Source organism: Balaenoptera musculus, chromosome 1, assembly GCF_009873245.2.
Source record: "Balaenoptera musculus isolate JJ_BM4_2016_0621 chromosome 1, mBalMus1.pri.v3, whole genome shotgun sequence".
In the NCBI taxonomy this organism is placed as follows: Eukaryota; Metazoa; Chordata; class Mammalia; order Artiodactyla; family Balaenopteridae; genus Balaenoptera; species Balaenoptera musculus.
Window position 1 is genome coordinate 36531404 of NC_045785.1, and position 24908 is coordinate 36556311.

Genomic DNA, 24908 nt, shown 5'->3' on the forward strand with positions numbered 1-24908 from the left:
TGGCTTCTGGGACATGATACTCCCTTGGTTCTTTTTCTACTTCTTCAACCATGTTTTTGTTCCCATAATACCTGGTGTTTCCCCTTATTGCAGCACTTATTTTGTTTTATCATGATAGAGAGTGAAGTGTGCAGGTGAGGGGAGTAGGGTGCTATGTTACCCTGTAGAGGAATTTTAAAACAACAATCAACTAAAAGTTTGCTTGCTTTTAAATACCATCACATGCTGACAGTTTTAAACAACGTTGATTATAATATATTTCTCCCCGAAAATCTCTTTTGTTGGTCTAAGTTCTGAAAAATTGCTGTGGTTATTGAGTTTTAATAATACATATGTACGTTTCAAATTTACATCTTTTTTATTATTTATTCTTTAATAAACACTGCATTCTGTAAGGAAGAATTGGGAGAACTTCCAGTTACACTGTGGGCCACGACATCTGCAGACTCGCTTCAAGTGTAAGTGCCTAACAGCTCAGAAGCAACTGAGCTCACTTAGGACACAGTTTCTATCCGTATTCATATGCAGGAATATGCAGTACCCAAGTCCTGTAATACTGCATATTCCTGCATATGAACAGTAGATTCAAAGTGAACAATGAGAGCACATTAATTATAAAGAGGAGGAAGCATAAATTGAGTTATTTCAATTCTGCCATTCTTTGGGACTACTTGGAGTTCTTATTTATGTTTAAATTTTGGAACAGTGAAACAAGCTGTGAATGAGGGGTGGGACATTTCTGTTTGGTCTGTGCAAATTTTAGTTCACCTAGTAAATAGTTTACTAAACTAGAATATCTCTAAAAATAAAACATTCCTTTAATATTGTTAATCACTTATGTTAAAGCTGAAGAATTAATCAAGAAAATAGCTTTATGACTGATTATGTCATAAAAAATGTAAAAATGATATGCTGTGTCAAATATGCCTGGTATACCTCTGGAGGTGATGTCTGAATTGAAATATGAGTGATGAGCAGGTGACAACCACATAAGTGTTGGAAGAAGGGTGTGTTGGCACATTTAAAGAGCAGAGAGACGGTCTGAGGGCTTGGATGGGGTGAACTTGGGGGGATGCAGCAAGAGATGAAATGGAGTGGGGCTAGACCTCCGCGAATCTTTAGGGTCACAGAGAGTTTGGATTTTATTCTAGATGCAACAGGAGGCCGCAGAGTGTTTAAACAGGGAGATGTACCGTGTTGTCATTTATCATTTAAAAAGATTACTCGGGCTGCTATGTGAATAACCGACTGAAGGAGGGTAAGTGTCAGTAAAAGAGGACCACTGTAAAAAGGCCATTGCAGTGTCACAGTGAGAGAGGGGGAAGGAAGCATGTCTGTCTTACACTTCTTGAAATATCCACAATGCCTTTCCCATAGTAGGTACTTAATAAATACTACATAAATAAATTTATAAAGCACTAAGTGTCTTAAAACAAAACAAAACAAAACCAAAACTGCAACAGGACAGATGCTGAGTAACATGGTGTTAAACCAAGAACCACTGACTTTGATGCTCAACAGATTGGATTTTAGTCACAGCTCAAGCACTTATTAGCTGAGCTGCTTTGGGGCAGGTCATTTAAACTTTTCTGAGCCTCAGTTTTCGTGTCTGCAAAATGGGAGTGAGCTGACTCACCTTTTTGTTTTATTGAACAAATTAAATGAGATAATGTGTTTATAGCATGGTGCCTGATCTGCGGTAGCCACTCAATAAATAGTGACTATTATGGTTAGCAGGGCATGAGATAGTGGTCACTGGGGCTTTGATGTGATTCCAGCCATGGGGACAGGGCATCTGAGACTCCTTAGGGTGTGAGGAACACTTTGGATCTTTTCACAATTGATATTCTGTCTCGTGAATCTAAACTTTCACTGGCTCTTGAGTAACTGGATTTTCAAGTCTAATGAGGAAAAATCAGAAGAGAACTCTGGAAAGAGAAAGTTAGGGTTAGATTATTCTCTCAGCTCAGTTCTTCCCTTTGATTTTAGGAGGAGTCATATCTCCTGTCCCTTCATTTCCAAGTGGAACAGTGAAGGCCTAAGGTATGTGCTTCCTTCCACGCAAAGTAGCTACTCCCCAAAGCAAGTTTCCAGTTTTCTCTGCAAAAGCTCCACGGAGCACAGGGAGCTCTAGTCTTGTACCTAGTTAAATGCCTCACTTAAGGATGCAATCATAGCTGTTTGGCTCTGTAAATCATTTCACCCTCACGTAGAGCATTCCAGGCCTCTGGGACTGCAGCAATGGCCATTCAGAATCTTTGAGGGCAGGGTGGAGCTGGAGACAGCATTTATCCTCAGAGAGGAGAGAGCCACCTCTTTGGGGGTGATATATTTTTTCTTTCTCTTAAGGTTTTCTTGCCAAGATATGTGTGTATGTGTGTGTGTGTGTGCGTGTGTGTGAGAGAGAGAGAGAGAGAGAAAGAGAGAGAGGAAAAAGGCCCAACAGTGTAGAGAAACTGTTAGCACAAAGGCCAGGGGGAGGGACTTGCCAGGGAAGACAAGGAAGTGATTTTGCCCCGTTTAAATCCCACTTGAACCGTGTGGTTTCTGAGTCCTGAACCTTTTGAGGTTCAAGTTGAGTGCACTCTCGACAAAACGTGATTTTCTGGTTCACATCAAAAAGGCTTTAAAAGACTTCGAAGTCTTTTCCTTGGGACATCAAACAGCCCTCCACAAAGCAGGGTGCTGATGAGATGCCTGCAAATGAACAGATTCAACTCTCCCGTGAGGATTAGATTCTCCTTAAGAAGCATGTGAAGTTGGAAACACGGGAGAAGGGGCTACACCAAATATACTCCCACACGGGGACCCCGGCGTCCTCGCGCCTGTTTACCCTCAGTACCTTCCGGGCCTGGAAGCTGACCTTATTTGTTATAAGGTTCACATCGGAGTACCCAGGGAATTAGAAGCCGAAAACAAACTCTTCTGTATTCTCTACCTTGCCTAAGGCAACACTTATGTCCCCCAATAAAAGGTGTAAATTAACTTAGAAAAGATAGGTCATTCCTTTGAAAAATTGTCAGTTGTCTAGGTGGCTTAGAGCAGAATTTTGCTTATTGAACCAGCCTCAATCTTTAGAGAAATAAGGACTTAAATATCTGCTCTCTTAAGGTAAGTGGACTAGCCGACTTTGAGTTTGGGGTAGGAAACCAACCAACGCAGTAGACTCTGTTTCAGAGCCAGCAGCAGATGCTAACTGCAGACACGGCTCTGGGTAGGTCTACGGCATGTACACAGTCTCTATGCTGAGCAGCTGAAATATTAATGATTAGCTTTAAGGTGAAGCAACTCTCCTGAAGAAACCATAATTAGCAATTAAAGTATATTTAAAAAACTGTTCCAACCAGCAGCTTCTAAATAAATAATTGTCACTGCTGATTGAACCTGTTTTCTTTCCCTGTGTTTCTTATCTTGTTCCTCCCTTGCATAACTTACAACCCTGTAAATGCTCAGTAGCTTTTAATATGATTCTGTCAATACGTTTACCATGGTGACTTGGGCCGTATTTGGCGAGCATTTGAAGAAATCAGTCACTGGTTGGAGGGAGGAAAGACAAGCTGTCGATATCCAGGGAGAAATGCTAATAACCCTGGTGACAAATCATCCTCTGGATTCTCCAAGGGTTAAGAAAAAGCACCTCTTAGACATGGGAGCTCAGGGCTAAGTGGTGGTGACTTGTTAGGAAGCACAGACGTTAGCTGTCACAGACCTGCAATGTCCTTTTCATTGTCTTACTTTGTACCTCTCAAAGCCACAGACGAGTTTTGGAGACAAATGGGCCTGGATTTGGGTCCCGATTCTCCTGCTTTTTAACTGTGTGACCTTGAGCAACGCCAAACCTTCATTTTCTCGTCTGTGAGTTAGAGATTGTAATACCTAGCCTCAGAAGGGTGTGGAAAAGGCCTTGCACAAAGATATTATTCACTGCTTCTCAGACTCTTCTGGGAAAGGACACAAATGATAGAAGAAAATAAACTTCTGGCCCCAGCATCATAATGGTGAATAGAGAGTATAACGTATTTAGGAATCTTACATTATCTAAACTTTTTGTGAATTTTGCATTCTGGGTTTAATTTATCAAAATAATGTTTAAATATGCTTTATCATTAATAGAATTGGTGCTCTGATATGATACATTAATTCAACACATATTTATTGAATGCCTACTACGTGCCAGGCAGTTATAGACACAAAGGACACAGCAGTGAATAAAATAGGTAAAGTCTGGACTACCAGTGAGTCTACGACTGCATCAATCAGGAAACCTAGTACTGGCTATCTCTGAGGTCCTCTGTGACCCACTTGAGGGGACATCAAACCCTACGCCAGAGAATCCTGGGGAGGACTGGCTAGTTGCCATGATTTTAAGCAGGGAAAGATAGTGAAACATCTACCCAGAGAGAACTATTAATATTTTGGCATATATCCTTCAAAATTCTTTTTATGAGTAGATAGGTAAGTTGACAAAAATTTTATAAAAGTAGGATTATGTTAACATGCTAGCTTGTGACTTTCTTTTTCACTTTTTCATTTATTATAGATAGTGCTCTGTGTCAGTAAATATAGATCCATAGCACCACTTTGAATAGCTACTTAGTATTCCATTGCAGGGATGTATCATATTTTATTTAACCAACCTCTGGTTGTCTAATTAGATCGTTTCCAGCTTTTCAGTATTATAAACAACACTTACAGAGAACATCTTTATAAATTCACCTTTGTCAAGTGTCTGATCATTTTCTTAGGATATATTCCTAAAAGTAGAATCACTGGATAAAAAGTATGCATATTTCAATTTTTATGCTTATTGCCAGATTACTTATTTCTTCATGCTCTTATCAACACATTAGGATGAAACTTTTTAATCTTTGCCAATTTAATAAGCAAAATTGTATTATGTTAATTTAATCTGCATTTATTTAGTTACTAGTGAAGTTAAACATTTTTTAATATTTTCTGAGATTAGTTTATCTTCTTTTTTGAAATGCCTGTTCATTTCTTTTATCCACGTGGTGTCCACCTTTCTCTTATTGATTTTAAGTACTCTTTTTATTAATCCTTTTTCATCTATAATTTATGTTGTATATTTTTTTCCAGTTTATCATTTGTCTTGATATATTGGTGGGGTGTTATTGTTGTTGTTTTTTTTTGTTTTTTGTTTTTGGCTGCACTGGGTCCTTGTTGCAGCTCTTTGTTGCAGTGGGCTTCTCTCTAGTTGTGGTGTGAGGGCTTAGTTGCCCCTTAGCGTGTGGGATCTCAGTTTCCCAACCAGGGATCGCACCCACATCCCCTGCATTGGAAGGTGGATTCTTAACCACTGGACCACCAGGGAAGTCCCTGTTGTTGTTTATTTTGCATATAGAAGTTTTTAATTTAATGAGGCATTTTATTATTCCTTTCCTTTTTAGTTTCTGACTTTTAGCTTATCCTTAGAAAGGTATAAGGCCACTCCTAATCAATCCCTAAAGCTTCCAATGTGCAAAAGTTACCTCAAAGATAATAGTCCCCAACTTGGAAAAAACCTAAATCCTAAGATCCTCTGGATGTCCACTCAAAGGGAAGAAAAGAAGTATCCATACCTGAGAGAGGAAGTCTGTAGGGCCCCAAGAACACCAATGAAGTTTACACCCTAATGGAAAATACAAAGCAGTAATTTTAAAAAAAATGTGATGAGTGATATTATAGGAGAAGGCTAGAGGATGCTATGGAAGGTAACAAGGAAAAAACCTAACTGAGTCCAAGGTCTCAGGATATGCATCCTGGAAGAATAGATATTCAAGTTGAGATTTTAAGACTGAGTAGAAGAGTGGGGAAATACATTTCCATGCAAGGAAATGGCAAATGCAAAGACTTACAGTCTAGAACTGTAAATTATGGTAGCCACTAGCCTTGTGGGGTTATTTAAATTTAAATTAATTAAAATTAAAGAAGATTAAAATTTGATCTCCTTGGTCCCACTAGCTACAATTCAAGTGCTGACTACCCACATGTGGCTAGTGGCTATTATAGTGGACAGCTATAATATGGAACTTTTTCATCATTGCAGAAAGTTCTATTAGACAGTTTCTGTGGAGAAAGAGCTTGATGTATTCAGGGAACTGACAAGAGTTTACTCCAGCAGGTACATTTTTTTTTTAATTAATTAATTAATTAATTAATTAATTATGGTTGTGCTGGGTCTTCGTTTCTGTGCGAGGGCTTTCTCTAGTTGCAGCAAGTGGGAGCCCCTCTTCATCGTGGTGCAAGGGCCTCTCACCATCGCGGCCTCTCTTGTTGCGGAGCACAGGCTCCAGATGCGCAGGTTCAGTAATTGTGGCTCACAGGCCTAGTTGTTCCGCAGCATGGGGGATCTTCCCGGATCAGGGCTCGAACCCGTGTCCCCTGCACCAGCAGGCAGACTCTCAACCACTGCGCCACCAGGGAAGCCCAGCAGGTACATATTGTGCAAGGGAGGGGAGGGGCAAAAGATGAAGAGGACATAGCAAAGAATGGAGGGACTTAGTCAAAGCTGACCCTGGGATTGGGACTGATGTTCCCAGCCTGTTATAGAGGAAGTAAAAGGGAAACCGGGAAATAAGTTTAAGATTTATTATACAACAACCCTTCAGGTAGATATCATCTCCATTTTCTAGTCTCAGAGGATTTAAGACATTGACCAACACACAGCTAGTTAGTGGCAGAGCTGGGATTCAAAGCCAGACCTGTCTGATGCCAAAAACTTGTGCTCTTTCCCTGTATCACTGCAATAGATTGCAGAAATCTCTACCAAATGATTTCTTCAGTCAGGATAGAAGGGATTCTGACTTAGAAGAGACTGCTTCTCAACTTGGTCCTTCTTCTGTTGGGGGAATGTTAATCATGGGTGAGCTTGGGACCCCACCTGGAGGTACAAGTGAGAGCTTAGAGGTAGAACTTTCTTTGGAGCCTTACGCCTCCTGTTCCCTGAGTCTCAAAGAGAAACTCCTTCAGGTACCTTAGAGACCTTGATATTAGCCAAATTCAAGCGGGAGATCTCCTCAGGGCCTGGCCCTCAGAACCAGGACTGCATTGTCAAGGAGAGCAGCCAGCTTGAAGCAAACCATCTGAAACCTGGCAGTGGTACTCCTATGTATCAGAATGTGTCCCGTGATTCATCCCCTGACCTAGAACCTGTTGCGGTGGCCACTTCCAAGGTACTATCTTTAGAAAGAAAGAGTGCCGGTCCCCCGTTAAAGGGGAATTCCTTGCCCTAGTACAATCCCATCTCATCCAGCAGTTGAGAGAAGTGTCAGGCCGTGCCTGCCCCAGCCCTAAGCAGCCATGGGGACCGAGGCTTTTAGTTTGCTGTCACAACTCCAGGCCTTTTCTGAGCCTGTGAAAGTCATGCATGGCAGGATATTAAAGAGAATTACCATCAGGATGTGAATTCTAGATTAGTCTGTTTCCCTAAGTACAGTATCTATTATTTTCTAGGGTGAACATGGTACCTTCACATTCTCTGAGCTGGTATGAATGAATGAGGGGAAGATAAAATGTAGAATCATTCAGAACAGGAATAATGAAGGATGCAAATCTGGGGAAGAAATACGAGATACGGTCAAGGTGATAGATGAAAGGATTAGCCTTGGAGATGAGCAGTTATTCTAAGAGGAGTGAAAGAAGAGAAAAATTTTAATTGATGGGGAGAAAGATTCTAGTGGCCTCTACCTTTAAAGTAGGAAGTGGAGAACTGTAGAGGAAAGGACAGAGTAGCAGCTGAAAACTTAATGCATGGAGAAGGTTTGTGATCTCCGTTGAAAGTAGTGCATAGATTACTCAAGACATGATTATAAGAAGAGTAAGCAACATTTCTTCATTCATTCATTCATTCCACAAATTTATTGAGTACCTACTATATACTGTGAACTATTAGGTCATAAGAATCCAGTGTAAACAAGACTCAGCTTTCCTTCAAGCAGCTTACAGTTGTAGAGAACACAGATATATAAACAGCCAAATACATTACATTGCAGCAAGTATTTTAAGACAGATAAGTACATGGTATAGTTCACAGGACTGGTACCCAACCTAGAATTAGGTCAAGGAATTTTTTTTCTTCAGTTTTATAACTTTATTTGACCATCAGCTGTAAGTTCTCATCCAGATTTTTGAAAGCAGTGACAGGTACATAGGTATACAGCGTATAGAGCTTGTTTCGTGGACCTTCATCCTCAGTACGTTTTCTGGACAACCACACCTGGACGGATACAGTATGGGGCATTCCTTATTCCTTTGGCCCAGACAGCTTTGTTGAGCCTGGTGTCAATGCACTCAGCTGGAGTTCCCATTTTTTTCATGGCAAATTTCCAGATCTCTTTGAGTGCCCGAGGGGCATACTTCTTGAACTCTACTCCATGGATGTTCATGTAAATGTTGATGGTGTATTTTCTGGTCACTACCTCATTGATTTCAGAACAGTCCTTCTTCTTGCCACCTTTTTTTGTGGGACCCAGGTTGGAAAGCAGGGGATCCTTTATGTTTCAATTCACATGTATATATCTCCTATGTGAAACCTTTTCTGATTTCTTTTTAATTTTCAACAAAACAGCTTTTCACTTATAAACACATCTAGCAGTACATAGTTGTTAATGTACTTTTTGTTTTTTCCCTAAGTACATTAATTTTTTCTTTTATATTGTGAAATATAGCATACCTAGAGAAAGGTGCACAAACTATATGTGTACAGTTAAGCAAATAATTGAACCCTCATGAAACCACAGCCAGCCCAAGAAACAGAACATTTCCAGCATCCTACTAATCCTTTGTATACTTCTCCCTGGTCACAACCCATCTCTCCCTTACTTGGATAATCACTCCCTTGACTTTTATGATGATTACTTTCCAGCTTTTCTTTATAATTTTATTACCTATGTCTGTATCCCTAAACAATATAGTTTAATTTAGCATTTTTGGATCTTTATATGGGTAAAATCATGTTTTTGTACTGTTTGGGTCTTGTTTCTTTTGTTCATCATTAAGAGTTTAGGATTCATCCATATTATTGCGTGTACTTGGAGTTCATTCATTTTTATTGCTGTATTATAGTCCATTGTATGAATACACCCTGATTCATGTATCCATTCCAATGATGATTCATATTTAGGTTATTTCCAATTTTTTTCTTATGGAAAATGCTACCATAAACATTTTTTATAAGTGTCCTGGTGTACAGGACACAAGTCTCATTAGGGTAGAGATCTGGAACTAGAATTGCTGGGTCCTGAGATAAGTGCTTCTTCAACTTTACTAACTAACATCAAACTGTTTCCAAAGAGGTTCTGCCAGTTTGTTCTACTACCAGCATGTAGAATTTTTGTTGTTCCACATTCGTACCAATACTTGGTATTGTGAGACCTTTTCATTTTTGCCAGCCTTGTGGATATATAACAATTTCTCAGTGTGGTTCTTACTTAAATTTCCCTGGTTACTGGGTAGAGTACGTTTTCATGTGTTTATTAGCCATGATTTTTCTTTTTTTGTGAAGTACCTTTTCAGAGTTCTGCTGATTTTTTATTGGGTTGTCTCTAACCTGATTTCTTCATGTAGACATAGCATTTCTCCTTCTAGTCAACCTATTCTCCTTATGAGTATCTCCTACAAATATACTCTTTTTTTGTTGTTGTTGGCTGCGCCACATGGCTTGTGGGATCTCAGCTCCCCAGCCAGGGACTGAACCCAGGCCGCGGCAGTGAAAGCCTAGAATCCTAACCACTGGACCACCATGGAATTCCCATCCTACACATATATTCTGTATTTTCTAACTGCTCTCCTTATCTCTAAACTCCATCCTCTTCATAGCTACCAGAGTTCTGTTTCTAAGACAAGCCCTGTTCTTGTAACTCCCATGCCTGGAACCCTTTGGTGACCCCCATGGCCTCACAGACAGCACAGCGTGGAAGGCCCTCCATCATCTGCCCTCTGCCCAACAAGCCTCAGCTCTTACTGGATCCTCCCAACTCCTCCTCCCTCCTTTTTTACTGTAACCTCCATCTCTACCAAACTGCTTGCAGTTCCCTGAACACATAAAATTGTTTTACACCTGTTTTGCTAGTTATCCTTTTTCTTCCTTTTGCCCTTAATTTGGAAAATACTCATCTTTTTAAAACTCGGTTCAAAGGTCACTGCCTCTATGAAACCTTTCCAGCTTGCCTTCTCATCTCTCATTAACCTCTCCATCTCTTGTCCTTCTACTAAGCACACTATTGTTATTTCTAGCAGGGCATTTGTTTACTCTATTGCATGTATTGGTCCATATACCTGCCTCCCCCATCAGACTGTACATAAACCCTCTGAAGGCATGGGAAGCCCCTGAATGTAGGGAAATTTCTTATTCCTCTTCTCATTCCTAAGGCCTAGCACAGTGTCTGGTACAGAGCAGGTGGTGATAAATAGCACAAATTGTTATTAATGTTATAACTATCATTAGGAGTACTCGTCTATCTGTTTTCCTTATTAGATTGTGAATTCCTTGAGGGGCCTGCTACTTGGGTGGCATGCAGTGATATTTGTCTAATGAATGAATAACTTATAAAAACTTCTGAAAACAACGATTGCTCTAAAGCAATATATGGAGTAGGAATATAGAAGTCATGAGTATTAAATTTGCAGAGAAACAAAACTGATTTACATCCATCTCATGAGGATGAAATTTTAGGCCCAAACTAATTCAAAGCAAAATTTTATTAAAAGAATTGTAAAATGTTATGCTTGGGTTAAAATTTTTTAAGGATTTATGCCATAAGTTTATTTACAAACATATCTAGGATGTTGAGTTCAATCCTTTTTTCAAAGAGATTGCACCTCTTAAAATGCTCCTCTTCATTTCTGTCTCATGGATTATTATTATTTTTTTATATTTATTTGGCTGCATTGGGTCTTAGTTGTGGCACGCGGGATCTTTGTTGTGGCATGTGGGATCTTTTTTTTTAGTTGTGGCACACAGGATCTTTTAGTTGCGGCATGCGAGCTCTTAGTTGTGGGAAGTGGGATCTAGTTCCCTGACCAGGGATCGAACCCAGGTCCCCTGCATTGGGAGCGTGGAGTCTTAGCCACTGGACCACCAGGGAAGTCCCTCATGGATTATTTTTTAAGCAGTTGTTGTCTTACTATAAAGAAAGGTGCAGCAAATCCAGACCCAAAGTACAAAGTCATCATAGCTAATAACCACCACTTGTTTTCCACTGAAAATGGTAAATTATTCCCTGGACCTTCCTCATAGTGGCTCTTACAGACCATAGAGGTTGTGAACCTCTCCGGATGCTCTGTCCCAACATAGTGCTGTTGGGAGCTGTTGGGAGCTCTGCGAAAGGCACAGAGACTGAAGGTAGAAGAAATGGCGGCAGCACCTTGGTTAAAATATTAAGCTGTAAAAGTAGGAAAAACTTAACTTGTTGGTTCATATGGAAAAGGAGTTCAAATTTGTTAGATGATATTGTCCTCCATCTAAAACAGTTAAGTTTCTGCAGTGGATTATAATTTGCATGTGACTGGAAAGATGAAAATCTAAGGAACACAGTGTCAGGAGATTATCCGTTGGTTAACACCTATGTCTGCTGTCTGAAGAGCTTGTCACTGTCACAGTGAAAGCTTGTACATGGCCCAGCTAAGACTTTCTTTGCTCAACAAGAGTGCCTGTTCCTCGGAGTAACCATTCTGAAACTGTTTCCAAGATGAAACAATGGATGAATTTCACATGCATGGTACTCTGTCATAGACAAACCTACGATGAATGATGTACAATATCTGATCCACGAGCTCTGCTTCCACCTCTTTCTCTCCCGCCCCCAAGAAAGCATATCATAATGGAAGTGAGCAGTAGTGACATTATTTGTTATAGTGATAACCTTGATCTGTTCCAAGTTATATTTTCTAAAAACTCAATCATTTCTCTAAACTTCAGTACTTTGTTAGTGGTAAGAAATTACTATACTCCTCACAATTGACATCTTGGTTAAGAACCAAGGTATGTACAGAGGTATATTTGTAGGAAGAAGAGAGATTTTGGAATCACACCAACTATAATTCATATTGCAGTTCAGTCACTGCCGTGTGATCCTCAGCTAGTTGCTTAATATCTCTGACTTTTATCTGAAAAATGGGCTACTTTATAAGTTGCTGTCAGGACTATAAATAATTATGTAAAACACTCAGCATAGTGCCTGCCTCCTAAATATCTTTCAGATCTGTATATATATATCTCTCTCCCAGCTCCCCACCTCTCCGAGGCTGCATCCCTGTTTTAAGCCACTAACATCTGTGTTCTGGATTACTGCAGCATTGTTCGTACTGGTCTTTTGCCCCCATCCTTTCTTGCCCTGTTTTATTCAGAGCAAAGGATATTCTGCAAGGCTGACTTGAACCCTTAACCCCTAACATATGGAGACGGATATGTAGCTACCATTTACTGAGCGCCGATCACATGAAAGGAGCTGGTCTAGCATTTTATGCATCATCTCATTGAGTCCTCACAATAAGCCTGTGAAGTAGGTATCGTCACTCACCTTTAAAGAACTAGAGGTTGCAGAGATTGAATGACTTGCCCACAGCCACTCTGCTAGGAAGTAAGGGGCGCTGTGTGTGTCCAGGTTTCTCTGGTTTCAGAGTATGTGCTTTGTTCCTGTTTCATGCCGCCTTTGCATCAGGCTCAGAGACTGGTGTTGTTAAACCTCCTAATCCTGTGACTAACTCCCTGTGTGCTGATTCTGGGCTTACCACATGGTCTCCTAGGAATCTGGCTTTGCACATCAATTGGCTACAGGGAGATGATGATGGAGGCAAATATCTGGTCATATATTAATAACTGACACTCTAGTTTTATACTTCAGTTTTTTATGACTTAGTGAACATGCGTAAAGCTCCCTGGGTTCTCTCAACTCTGACAGGATTGAGTGTCTAGACGAGTAAGACTGAGGGCCAGACTCTGGACTTTGATAAATTTGCCAAGGGAAATACCACCTGGTATGGGTCTTCTGGCAGCCAGCCTGCTGCTTCAAGTTACAATTTTCTGATGCCTACAATTAACCTTGATGACATTGATGAAAAATCTTATATTTGGTTTGAGACTTGACTGCTTTTACAGAATTTTAGCTGGTAACAGAGATGCAGACACTCTCTGCACTTGGTTTCCTGAGACTTAGGCTAGTCTTTGTGAATGGCTGCTCATTTCTTAATGTTTTCTCAAGCATTCAATCAACAAACATGTTTAGAGCCCTGTAACAAGGGGGAATACAAAGAAATTTAGTAGTTTAAGATACTTACAGTGTAATGGGGATCATTAGACATGAAAAAAAGAAATGACCAACTATTAAAAATACAAGATCCCAGTACTTTCACATGATAAGCATTCTGTGAATCAAATGGGTTTGAAGTGAGTGTTTGATGTAACATGTGCCTGGAGCTTATGTGGGAGCTCAATAAATATTTGTTGAATGATTGTTGAATGTTGACCTTCTAGATGCCACTCTCGTAGACAACTTCTAATCCATACCTCTAGCCCTGACGTCTCTAACAAGCTGTAGACTCTCCACTGGACTGGTTAACCTCAGTGAATAGCCCATGAGCACCTCAATCACAGCATATCAAAACTGATTTTATTAACTTTCCCTCTTTGGAGAAGCAGTATAACCTCGGGATTAAGAGCACAGAGTCTGGGATATTGGCTGTACTTATGGCTAAGTGACCTTGGGAAAGTCTCTTAGCTCTTCTTTCCTCGTGTGAGGGAAATATAAGGTTTTTCTTCGGATTCAATGAGATAATGGATACAAAGCATTTAGCATAGTACCTGCACATAGTAATCATTAAATGTTAGCTATTGTCATAATTTCCCCCAAACTTCCTGTTTTCCTTATTTGGTAATGATATCATTATCCACTCCAACCCTCTCCTTCACCCCTCGCATCTAATTAGTTACCAAAAACTGTGTGTTCTACCTTTTTACTATCTTTATGATTCATTCAACATATACTTACTCAACATCTGCTGAATGCCAAGCACATTGCCAGGCACAAAAGACACAGAGATGAATATTTACCAGTTTCTGTGTTTGCAGAGGCAGATGCATACATAGTTGCAGCCTTCAGATGATCCACATAATGGAAATGCACAAAGTGTGTTAAAAAGAGCCTGGAAGAGATAGCTCTTCCGCCTTTCAAAACCAATGCTCTCACTTAAGCCTGCATCACCTCTTACTGTAGATATTGCAGGAGGTTTTTTTTTCCTTCTTCTTTTGATTGATTTTGAAAAATTACAGGTAAAACAGAAATACTTGCTATAATAAATTACAGAACATTAATTACAAAGTAAAAGTCTCTTTTACTCTACTTTTTTTTTTTAAATATTCACTTTTTAAAAATAATTAATTAATTAATTAATTTTTGGCTGTGTTGGGTCTTCGTTTCTGTGCGAGGGCTTTCTCTAGTTGCGGCGAGCGGGGACCACTCTTCATCGCGGTGCGCGGGCCTCTCACTATCGCGGCCTCTCTTGTTGCGGAGCACAGGCTCCAGACGCGCAGGCTCAGTAGCTGTGGTGCACGGGCTCAGCTGCTCCGCGGCATGTGGGATCCTCCCAGACCAGGGCCCGAACCCGTGTCCCCTGCATTGGCAGGCAGATTCTCAACCCCTGCGCCACCAAGGAAGCCCCTACTCTACTTCTTTAATCGACTCCCCTCCATAAAGGTAAGTACTGTCTACAGATTAGTATGTACCCTTCCAGACTTTTTCTTCTTTATACATGTGTGCATCTATATATTTTATGGTAGATAAAAATGTAGTTTTTTACACAAATGGAATCATACCATAAACATACCTCTTGCTTTTTTCACTTAATGATATATCTTTAAAATTTTTCCATGTCGAAATAAAAACAAAAATAAACAAATGGGACCTAATTAAACTTAAAAGCTTTTCCACAGCAAAGGAAACCATAAGCAAGACGAAAAGACAACCCTCAGAATGGGAGAAAATATTGGTAAATGAAGCAACTGACAAAGGATTAATCTCCAAAATATACAAGCAGCTCATGCAGCTCAATATCAAAAAAACAAACAACCCAATCCAGAAAAGGGTGGAAGACCTAAGCAGACATTTCTCCAAAGAAGATATACAGATTGCCAACAAACACAAGAAAGGATGCTCAACATCGCTAATCATTAGAGAAATGCAAATCAAAACCACAATGAGGTATCATCTCACACCAGTCAGAATGGCCATCATCAAAAAATCTACAAACAATAAATGCTGGAGAGGGTGTGGAGAAAAGGGAACCCTCCTGCACTGTTGGTGGGAATGTAAATTGATACAGCCACTATGAAGAACAGTATGGAGGTTCCTTAAAAAACTAAAAATAGAACTACCATACGACCCAGCAATCCCACTACTGGACATGTACCCTGAGAAAACCATAATTCAAAAAGAGTCATGTACCACAGTGTTCATTGCAGCTCTACTTACAATAGCCAGGACATGGAAGCAACCTAAGTGTCCATCGACAGATGAAAGGATAAAGATGTGGCACATATATCCAATGGACTATTACTCAGCCATAAAAAGAAACAAAATTGAGTTATTTGTAGCAAGGTGGATGGACCTAGAGACCATCATACAGAGTGAAGTAAGTCAGAAAGAGAAAAACAAATACCATATGCTAACACATATATATGGAATCTAAAAAAAAAAAAAAGGTTCTGAAGAGCCTAGGGGCAGGACAGGAATAAAGATGCAGACACAGAGAATGGACTTGAGGACATGGGGAGGGGGAAGGGTAAGCTGGGATGAAGTGAGAGAGTGGCATGGACATATATACACTACCAAATGTAAAATAGATAGCTATTGGGAAGCAGCTGCATAGCACAGGGAGATCAGCTTGGTGCTTTGTGACCACCTAGAGGGGTGGGATAAGGAGTGTGGGAGGGAGGAGCAAGAGGGAGGAGATATGGGGATGTATGTATATGTATAGCTGATTCACTTTGTTATACAGCAGAAACTAACACACCATTGTAAAGCAATTATACTTCAATAACGATGTTAAAAACATTTTTTTTTCTCCATGTCAGTACATAATAGAATTATCTTGTTCTTTTAACCCCCAAATGCTTTTCCATATTTTGTAACTACCATGGCTTAGTTAGTTATTTTCCTGTTGGAAGCTTTTCAGTTGCTTCCAGTTTTTTACTATTACAAGCACTGCTACAGCAAACTTTTTGCAGAAATATGCAATTATTTCTGCAAGTAAGTTTCTAGTAGTAGAAGTGCTGGGTTAAAAGATGTGAGAATTTATATTTTTGTTAGAGTGTGCTCAGTTACCCTCCAAAAAGACTGCCATCCAACAGTGAATGAGAATGCTCATTTCCCCACATCTCATCAATACTGGATATTATCATTCCTTCAATTTTTGCAACTCTAATGAATTAAAAAGCTATACTTATATTTTATAGATTTGCATTTCTGTGGTTACTAGTGAATTTGAGCATGCTTTAATATATTTATTGATCATTTGTATATCTTCTGTGAATTGCCTTTCTATGTTATTTGCCTGTTTCTCTATTAGATTGTTATCTTTTTCTTATTGATTTGAAGGCTTGCATCATTTCATTCTGATATTCTTTCTCTGTTACATATGTTACAAATATATACATATATATTTTAGTCCATTGTTTGTCTTTATTTACACTGTCTTACATAATACAAAAGGTTTTCATATGTAGTAAAATTCATCAGCCTTTTCTATTATGGCTTCTGGGGTTTGTGTTTCTCTCCCAGAAGATTTTATACATATAATCTTTTTCCTCTCAATACTTTCATAGTTATATTGTCCAAGTTAGATCCTTAATACAATTAAAATTAATTTTCGCCAATAGTGTGAATTAGGATTTTGACTTTAGTTTTTTCCCAAGAAATTTTAATTGTCTTGACACAATTAATTAGTCTACATTTTTCCAACTGATTTGAAATGTCAGGTTGTACATGGGTCTGCTTTTGGTTTCTATCCTGCTCCCCAGACTTTTTGGGTCCATTTTTGTACCAACACCACACTGTTTCGATTATTGTAGCATTATAGAATGTTTTTATACCTTATGGGACCCAAAACTACATATACTACCATTTTTTCTTTGTCACATTGTTTTCCTTTCTCATAATTTTCTTGACTGCTTTTGTACATTTCCTCTCCCAGGTGAACTTTAGAATAAATTTGCCCAGTTCCATAAAATATCCTGTAAGTATTTTGATTGGAATTTCATTAAATTTATAGTTTAATTTGAGTATCATCCAAGAACATGATGTATTCTTCATTTATTTTTGTCTTCTTTTAAGAACAATTAAGTTTAAGATATTTGCATTGATGTTCTTAAGTAAACTGGTAGTTTTCTCCTTCGTCTGTTTTTCCTGCTGGAGTAATATTAGTTTAGTACAATGGTTCCCAAACTTTCTGGTCTCAGGACCCATTTGTACTCTTAAAATAATTGATGATCCTCAAAGAACTTTTGTTTATGTGAGTTTCCTGTCACTATTAGAATTTAAATGGAGAAAAATTTAAAACACAAGAATGTACAAGCAAGCATACATTTTCTTTAATTTTTATTTATTTATTTATTTATTTTTGGCTGTGTTGGGTCTTAGTTTCTGTGCGAGGGCTTTCTCTAGTTGTGGCAGGTGGGGGCCACTCTTCATCGCGGTGCGCAGGCCTCTCACTATCGCAGCCTCTCTTGTTGCGGAGCACAGGCTCCAGACGCGCAGGCTCAGTAGTTGTGGCTCACGGGCCCAGTTGCTCCGCGGCATGTGGGATCTTCCCGGATCGGGGCTCAAACCCATGTCCCCTGCATTAACAGGCAGATTCTCAAACACTGCGCCACCAGGGAAGCCCAAGCATATGTTTTCTTAATTGCCAGAGCAATGACATCATCACATGGCATTCCATCAGTCTCTAGAAAACTTCACTGTACACGTGTATGAGAGAATGAGAGTGAAAAAGCAAAAACATCTCAGTATCGTTATCAAAATAGTTTTGCCTTATGGGCTCCCAGAAAGGGCTTCAGGGATCCCTAGACCATACTTTGAGAACTGCCAATCTAGCAGAATGAGTTATAATTTTTCCATATTTCCTGTGTACTAATATAAATAACGTAGACATTTTTTATGTTTTGAAGGTAGAACTAATCTGTAGATTATTTGGAACTGATGGTTTTGGGCGTGATATAACTTTGCCTACCATTTCAATTTCCTCTATGATTATTGTCCTCCTCGTGTTTTATATCTCTTCTTGACTCAATTTGTACATTTATATTTACCTAGAAAGTCATGGAATTTCAGGTAGCTTTTTACTTTTTAAGTATAAAGTTATGTTTAATTACAGTTTTTAGATTTTCTTTATGTCAAATATTAAACCCCCTCTTTTATTTTCGTTATTATTTGTCCGTATGTTTTCTTTTTTATTCTTCTGTTGCTAGAGGTTTATCTGTTTTTTTTTTTTAATTGTGTGCTTTTTTTTTTCAGTATGTTGGTTTTTTTTAATTTAATTAATTAATTAATTAATTAATTTATGGCTGTGCTGGGTCTTCGTTTCTGTGCGAGGCCTTTCTCTATTTGCAGCAAGTGGGGGCCACTCTTCATCGTGGTGCGCGGGCCTCTCACTATCGCGGCCTCTCTTGTTGCGGAGCACAGGCTCCAGACGCGCAGGCTCAGCCATTGTGGCTCATGGGCCCAGCTGCTCCGCGGCATGTGGGATCTTCCCAGACCAGGGCTCGAACCCGTGTCCCCTGCATTGGCAAGCAGATTCTCAACCACTGCGCCACCAGGGAAGCCCGGTTTATCTGTTTTAAAGTCAGATTTACTGAGGTATAATTTACATATAGTAAAATTCACCCTTTATAGTGTACAGTTCTATGAGTTCTGGCAAATCAATACAACCATGTAACAACCGGTACAATCAGGGTACAGAAGAATTCTGCCATCCTCAGAAATTCCCTCATTCCTCTTTGTAGTCGACCTTTCCTTTGATCCCCAGTTTCTGGCATCATATTTCTTGTTTTAGTTGTTTATTCCTTTTTATTTCTGAGTAGTATTCCATTATATGGTTATACTGAAGTTATCTGTTCACCAGTTGAAGGATATTTGGGTTGTTTCCAGTTTGAAGAGATTATGAATAAAGCCACTATAAACATTTTCAGATAGGGTTTTGTGTGAACATAAGTTTTTATTTTTCTTGGGTAAATACCTAGGAGTGGGATTTCCAGGTCATATGGTAAGTATCTGTTTGACTTATAAGAAATTGCCAAATCATTTTCCTGTCATTCTCCGTTTACTGGATTTCTATTTGTTTTGTTCTTTCCTTTGCTTCTGTCAAATCTCTTTTTAGAATGTGTTTGGTCTCCTCACACTGATTCAGATAGCAAGGGCATGCCTCAAACATAAGATGCCAGGGAGGACACCTCAGTGACAAGACTTGGGAAGTGGTTGAGCAAGATGATATTATGTTTTCTGAATTGAGCCACCCATGGGGGTCATAGGAGGGAGGGAAGGAAAATGGGATAGAAAGAAAAAGAGAGCAAAAGAAGAAGAAGCAGAGCTTCCCTGGTGGTGCAGTGGTTGAGAATCCGCCTGCCAATGCAAGGCACACGGGTTCGAACCCTGGTCCAGGAAGATCCCACATGCCGCAAAGCAACTAAGCCTGTGCACCACAACTACTGAGCCTGCACTCTGGAGCCCACATGCCACAACTACTGAAGCCCGCGTGTCTAGAGCCCGTGCTCTGCAACAAGAGAAGCCACCGCAATGAGAAGCATGCGCACCGCAACAAAGAGTAGCCCCTGCTCGCCACAACTAGAGAGAAGCCCGAACACAGCAATGAAGACCCAACGCAGCCAAAAATAAAAATAAAAATAAATTAAAAGAAAAAAAAAAAGAAGAGGAAGAAAAGAAAAGGAAACAAAATGGTGCCTGAAAGGGGAGTGATGCATGCTACCCTAAAATACTTTAATGTAACATGATGATGTCATGGGAGCCTACAGAGAGCACTGACCTTGAGGACAATAGGGTAGGGAAGGTGGGCCAGGAACCACTAATGCAGACCCTGAAAGCCTGTGGTTCCAAAGTTCAATCTGAGTAAAGATAAACCACTATGGGCTTTGGAAAAGGGGAATGATCTGATCCCAGTGATTGTTGTAATGGGACTGGGGTTTGGGAAAAGGAAAGAGGCTGGAGGTGGGGCCAGCAGTGAAGCTGCTGTAAGAGTCTTGGGGGGCTCCTGGTACTATAAAGGGAAAGAGAAATTTGTGGGCTGGAAAATGTGGTAGGCATCCAATCAATACTTGTTTAATTAATTAATTAAGGAGTTTGATATTTTAAGTTGGTTGCAAGAAATAGAGGTTTGTTAGAACTGCAAATGAATGAACTGGAGATGTTGAAAACAATATGGAAAAATGAGTAGGTTGAGAGGGGAAAAGAATCCTGAAAAATGAATTTAACAGTCTAGGGTAAGGGAAGGAGTTGGCAACCGAGACAGAGAATCAACTAGTCAGAAAGCTATGACTATAGCACAGACTCTTTGGAATAAACATGGAAAAGTAGTGAAGATCAAGGATGACTCTGAGTTCTCTAGCTCCAGCACCTGCCATCTGTCCCTGATTGACCAGAGCTCGTCTAGGGACACCCTGAAGCCAGAGAGCCAAGTGATGAGAAGGAGTGTTCCTGAGGGGGTCTCAGCTTTGGGGTGGGGGTGAGGGCAAATTAAATGACCCTCAAGAACCTTTCTAGCCTTGGGATCTTGTGATTCTAGTGAAAATATTGCTCAAGTGTCATATTCCCAGAATAAGAATAAGGACTCTCTTGATTTGGAGAAAGGCCCTAAGACCTTCAGAGGAAAAGACTAAGTAAAGGCTATTGGGTAACCCAAGCCAAGACAATTACCATTAATCTCTGGAAGTGTTTAATTTAAGAGAGAATGCAGCTCTTTCCACTGCAGAATTTGTGGAATTTTTTGTCCAGTGCTCCTATAATGAGGTATGGTTACTACATGTTGTAGGAAAAGGAAAACAATCAGGCGGCCGGACAGACGTCTTCTCCCTTCAGATTACATGATTTTTGTTCATAGCTTCAATGGCACATTAAGGAAGAATTCAGTTCCCCCTTTACAAGAAAGGCCATTTACTTCTCAGAGCACTGAAAAGCCCATGGAGTTGAGTCCTATGGAAGAAAATAGTGTAGTGTGAAAAATGACATCATAACGTTGCATTATTTATGTAACATTTGTTAGGAACCTACTAAGTGCTGGGTGCTGTTTTAGGCACTAGAAACACCGTAGTGAACAAAACACACTGAGGCCCTGCCCTCAAGAAGCTTCTGAATTTTGGTGGGAGCACATGGGAGAAAGTATTAACCTCACCTGAGACCAGGGAAAGCCCAAGGGAAGAGTGACACTTGTCACCCGCCCTATCTGTTCTCTACACACAACCAGAAAGATGTTTTTAAATCACAAAACTGAAAATGTTATTTATTCCCTTGCTTTGTTTCACCAATGGCTTCTCTGTGCTCTTCTGAGAAAGATCCAAGTTGCATAAGCATGACTGGGTAGCACTCTGAGGGATCTGGCCTCACGCCCGTCGCCCACAGTCTCCCTTACGCTCTGCAGTCCTGCCACCCCAGCCTTCTTTCAGTATCTCAAACATGTTTCCCCTCCTGCTTCTGCCTCTGGGTCTTGGCACCTGCTGTTCCCTTGATCCAAAACATGTGTTCTCCCACCCACCTCTTTGCCCCTAACCACCCTTGCCTCCAGCCCACGCTGCCCAGTTAATCCCACTACCCTTCAGATCTGCTCCAAAGTTAACTCCTCAGAGTTTTCCCAGCGTTTGCCTTTTCCTGCAACTTTCGTAACAGCCTGTGTCTACTTTCCTGTCCCCTCTTCCTTTCTCCTCTCCTCCTTCCCTCAAACGTTAAACAAATGAACACAAAGAGAAATAGAAAACGGTAAATTGCAATAAATGCTTTGAAGGAAACGAACAGCTTATAACATTTCAATAAAGACATATAATTATATTATTATATATATTAGTTCATTATTCACACAGATGTCCAGAATCGTGTTGAATAAATGAATGAAGAATAATTATGAGTAAGATTTCTCTCATCGGAGGAGGTAGTAAAGAGAATTCCAGGCAAGGAAAATGACACATGCAAAGATACAGAAGCATGAATGGGCATGAAGTAATTGGCAAATCACTAGAAATATGACTAAGTGGATTGGCTGGAGTTAAGATTGTAAAGGTGAGGAGGATCCTGCTTGTAACTTTGGCTTTTTTCCCTGTTGGGAGTGGGAGAAGGTGGTGGAAATCAAAGGTTTTTAAGCAAGAGAGTGTTATATTCAAAGAGGGATAGAGAAAGAACTGATTCTTCATCTACTGTTATTCCATCCCCCAAATTTTAAATTCTAAAACAGAGAAGTCCTACTCATTCAGCATGGCTAGTAGGATGATTAATCAAAATCAGTTAAAGCGGAAAATCATCAAAAGTACTCCATATGTGTTTTCAACATCTTACTCTAATTTAGAATATACAAATGCATTTGCTAATCTTCAGGTAGAGGGCCAAAGCATTCCCGTAAGTGTGGAGTCTTTGATTCTTGAATGACCGCACCCATGTTGAATCGTCTAATTGATTTCAGCAGAACAAGTAACTTAAATATTTCTTATAAAATAACCTTGCCACAGACTCCATGATTATGATTTTTTTTCAGGTTTTTTACATGATAGCATAATGGTTAAGAGCACAATCTCCCAAGCCAGACTGCCTGGCTTCAAATCCTGGCTGCACCACTTCCCGACTTGGGCAAGTTGTTGGCTTCTTTGTGCCTCAGTTTCCTCAATACTCACTTCAGAGAATTATCGTGAGGATCAAATCAATATTTTATATAAAGGCTTAATGTAGTGCCTGGCACATAGTCAACATTCAGTAGATGTTAACTATTTTCCAGTTGTCTCACCCACACCCAATTCAATAGCATTTTAAAGAGACTTTCCTTTATTGGGACTTTCCAAAGCATTTAGTTTAGTGTTCTTAGAAACAACAGTTCTCTTTCTTTTTGCATCACTGGCTTACATAATATTTAATTAAATTATGTAAGTACAGTAACTACTACTATTGGCATAAATAAATTTTGGAACAATCATAAAGACTTACACTCAACTTGTGGAAGTAGGTGTAGACGTGCGAGAGGGTAGCCTACTAGCCAGGACCAGGCAGGGTGCTGTGGCCATTAACCAGGGTGTGTTACAGCGGGAAGGGGAAGTTTTAGTGAGCCTAGTAGGTCAGTAAAGAAGAGATCAGTTAAGAGAGCATCTACTCTTAGGTGACAACCTCTATCCTTCTTGCATCCTCTCTCCTTTGCTCTTATAGCTACGCTTTAATTTCATCAATTCACTAGGCCCAGGCCAGACCTGTAATCTTCCTAAGCATCAAAAAAGAGACAGCTCCCTCGTGGAATTTTTTTTTTTTTTTTTACATCTTTATTGGAGTATAATTGCTTTACAATGTTGTGTTAGTTTCCGCTGTACAACAAAGTGAATCAACCATATGTATACATATATCCCCATATCCCCTCCCTCTTGAGCCTCCCTCCCACCCTCTTTATCCCACCCCTCTAGGTCATCACAAAGCACTGAGCTGATCTCCCTGTGCTATGCAGCAGCTTCCCACTAGCCATCCATTTTACATTTGGTAGTGTATGTATGTCAATGCTACTCTCTCCCTTCATCCCAGCTTCCCCTTCCTTCCCCCCCACCCCCCGTGTCCTCAAGTCCATTCTCTACGTCTGCGCCTTTATTCCTGCCCTGCCACTAGGCTCATCAGTACTCCGTATGGAATTTAAAATAAAAACAATACTAACTTATAAAATAAGCATAAGGAAGTCCAGTAAAGTCTGACTTTTCCCATGGTGATTATTTTGGTGCTTTTTAAAAAATTTTCAGATTCTCTCCCCAGAATTGTTGCAGGGGTTCCCTTTGCTTTGCTGGTGCCTTGAGAATATGTTTATCTATTGGGTAATCCAGCACTGCCTTTGACTCTTGCATTTTTTCCCAACCTCTCAGCCTCTGCCTAGAATCACTTTCCTCCCTATCAACCCCCGATCCCAAGATCCATCACTTTTAACTGCTTTCTTGCCAAAATCTTCTACCCCATTTCCTCACATACTTGTCCTTACACAGAACCCATCCAATAGCCCCCCAAACATTGGATATATTGAATTTGAGGTGACTTTTCACTCCCAAGTAGAAATGCCCAATAGACAGTCAAACATAAAAGTCTGGAACCCAGGAGACAGAGTAAAAGTAGATAAAGGGATTTAAAAATCTGCAACACATAAGTGGAATTTGACCCCATGTATGTAGGTTACATCACCAAAAAAGGGCATGTTGAGAGGGAAGAACAATGGCTGAGTTAAGAGCTCTGAGGAACATCACTGTGTAAGGGGCAGGGGAGGCAGGAGCTGCTGATTACAGAGGGAATCTTGACACGCAACGAAGCCTGAATCCAAGGCAGGAGGGCTTGAGGAAGTGATGGTTACCAGTGTCAGACATAACAAAGAAGTGAGGTAAGATTAGACAGGGCCTGGCACCTGGTAGGTACTCCAGTGCATACTTCTTCACTAAATAACACATTAGGACTGAAATCATTAGGATGGCATTGGTGATCTTGGTTCTAGGTTTGAGTTTCCAGAGAAGCAGACCTTGAGACAAGGATTAGTTTATTTGAAAGGTGAGGGAACACAGGGAGGTGGGAGAGAATCATGAAATGGGGCCCAGGAGCAGCCAATAAAGGATGAGTTATCAAGCCAGCAACCACTGTGGGCAATTAGCGTTAATCCCGCTGGAAAGCTCCGGAAGTCAGTGCAGAGCACTCAGCTCACAG

The 24908-nt window shown here is 40.1% G+C and overlaps 1 protein-coding gene and 1 pseudogene across 2 annotated transcripts in view; one reads left to right on the forward strand and one right to left on the reverse strand.

Annotated features, from left to right (window-relative positions):
• The window catches only part of RNF220 (ring finger protein 220), a 223323-nt gene that overhangs the window by 26587 nt on the left and 171828 nt on the right, over positions 1-24908 (forward strand). The window lies entirely within an intron of this gene.
• Positions 11098-11291, reverse strand: LOC118898313 (annotated as a pseudogene).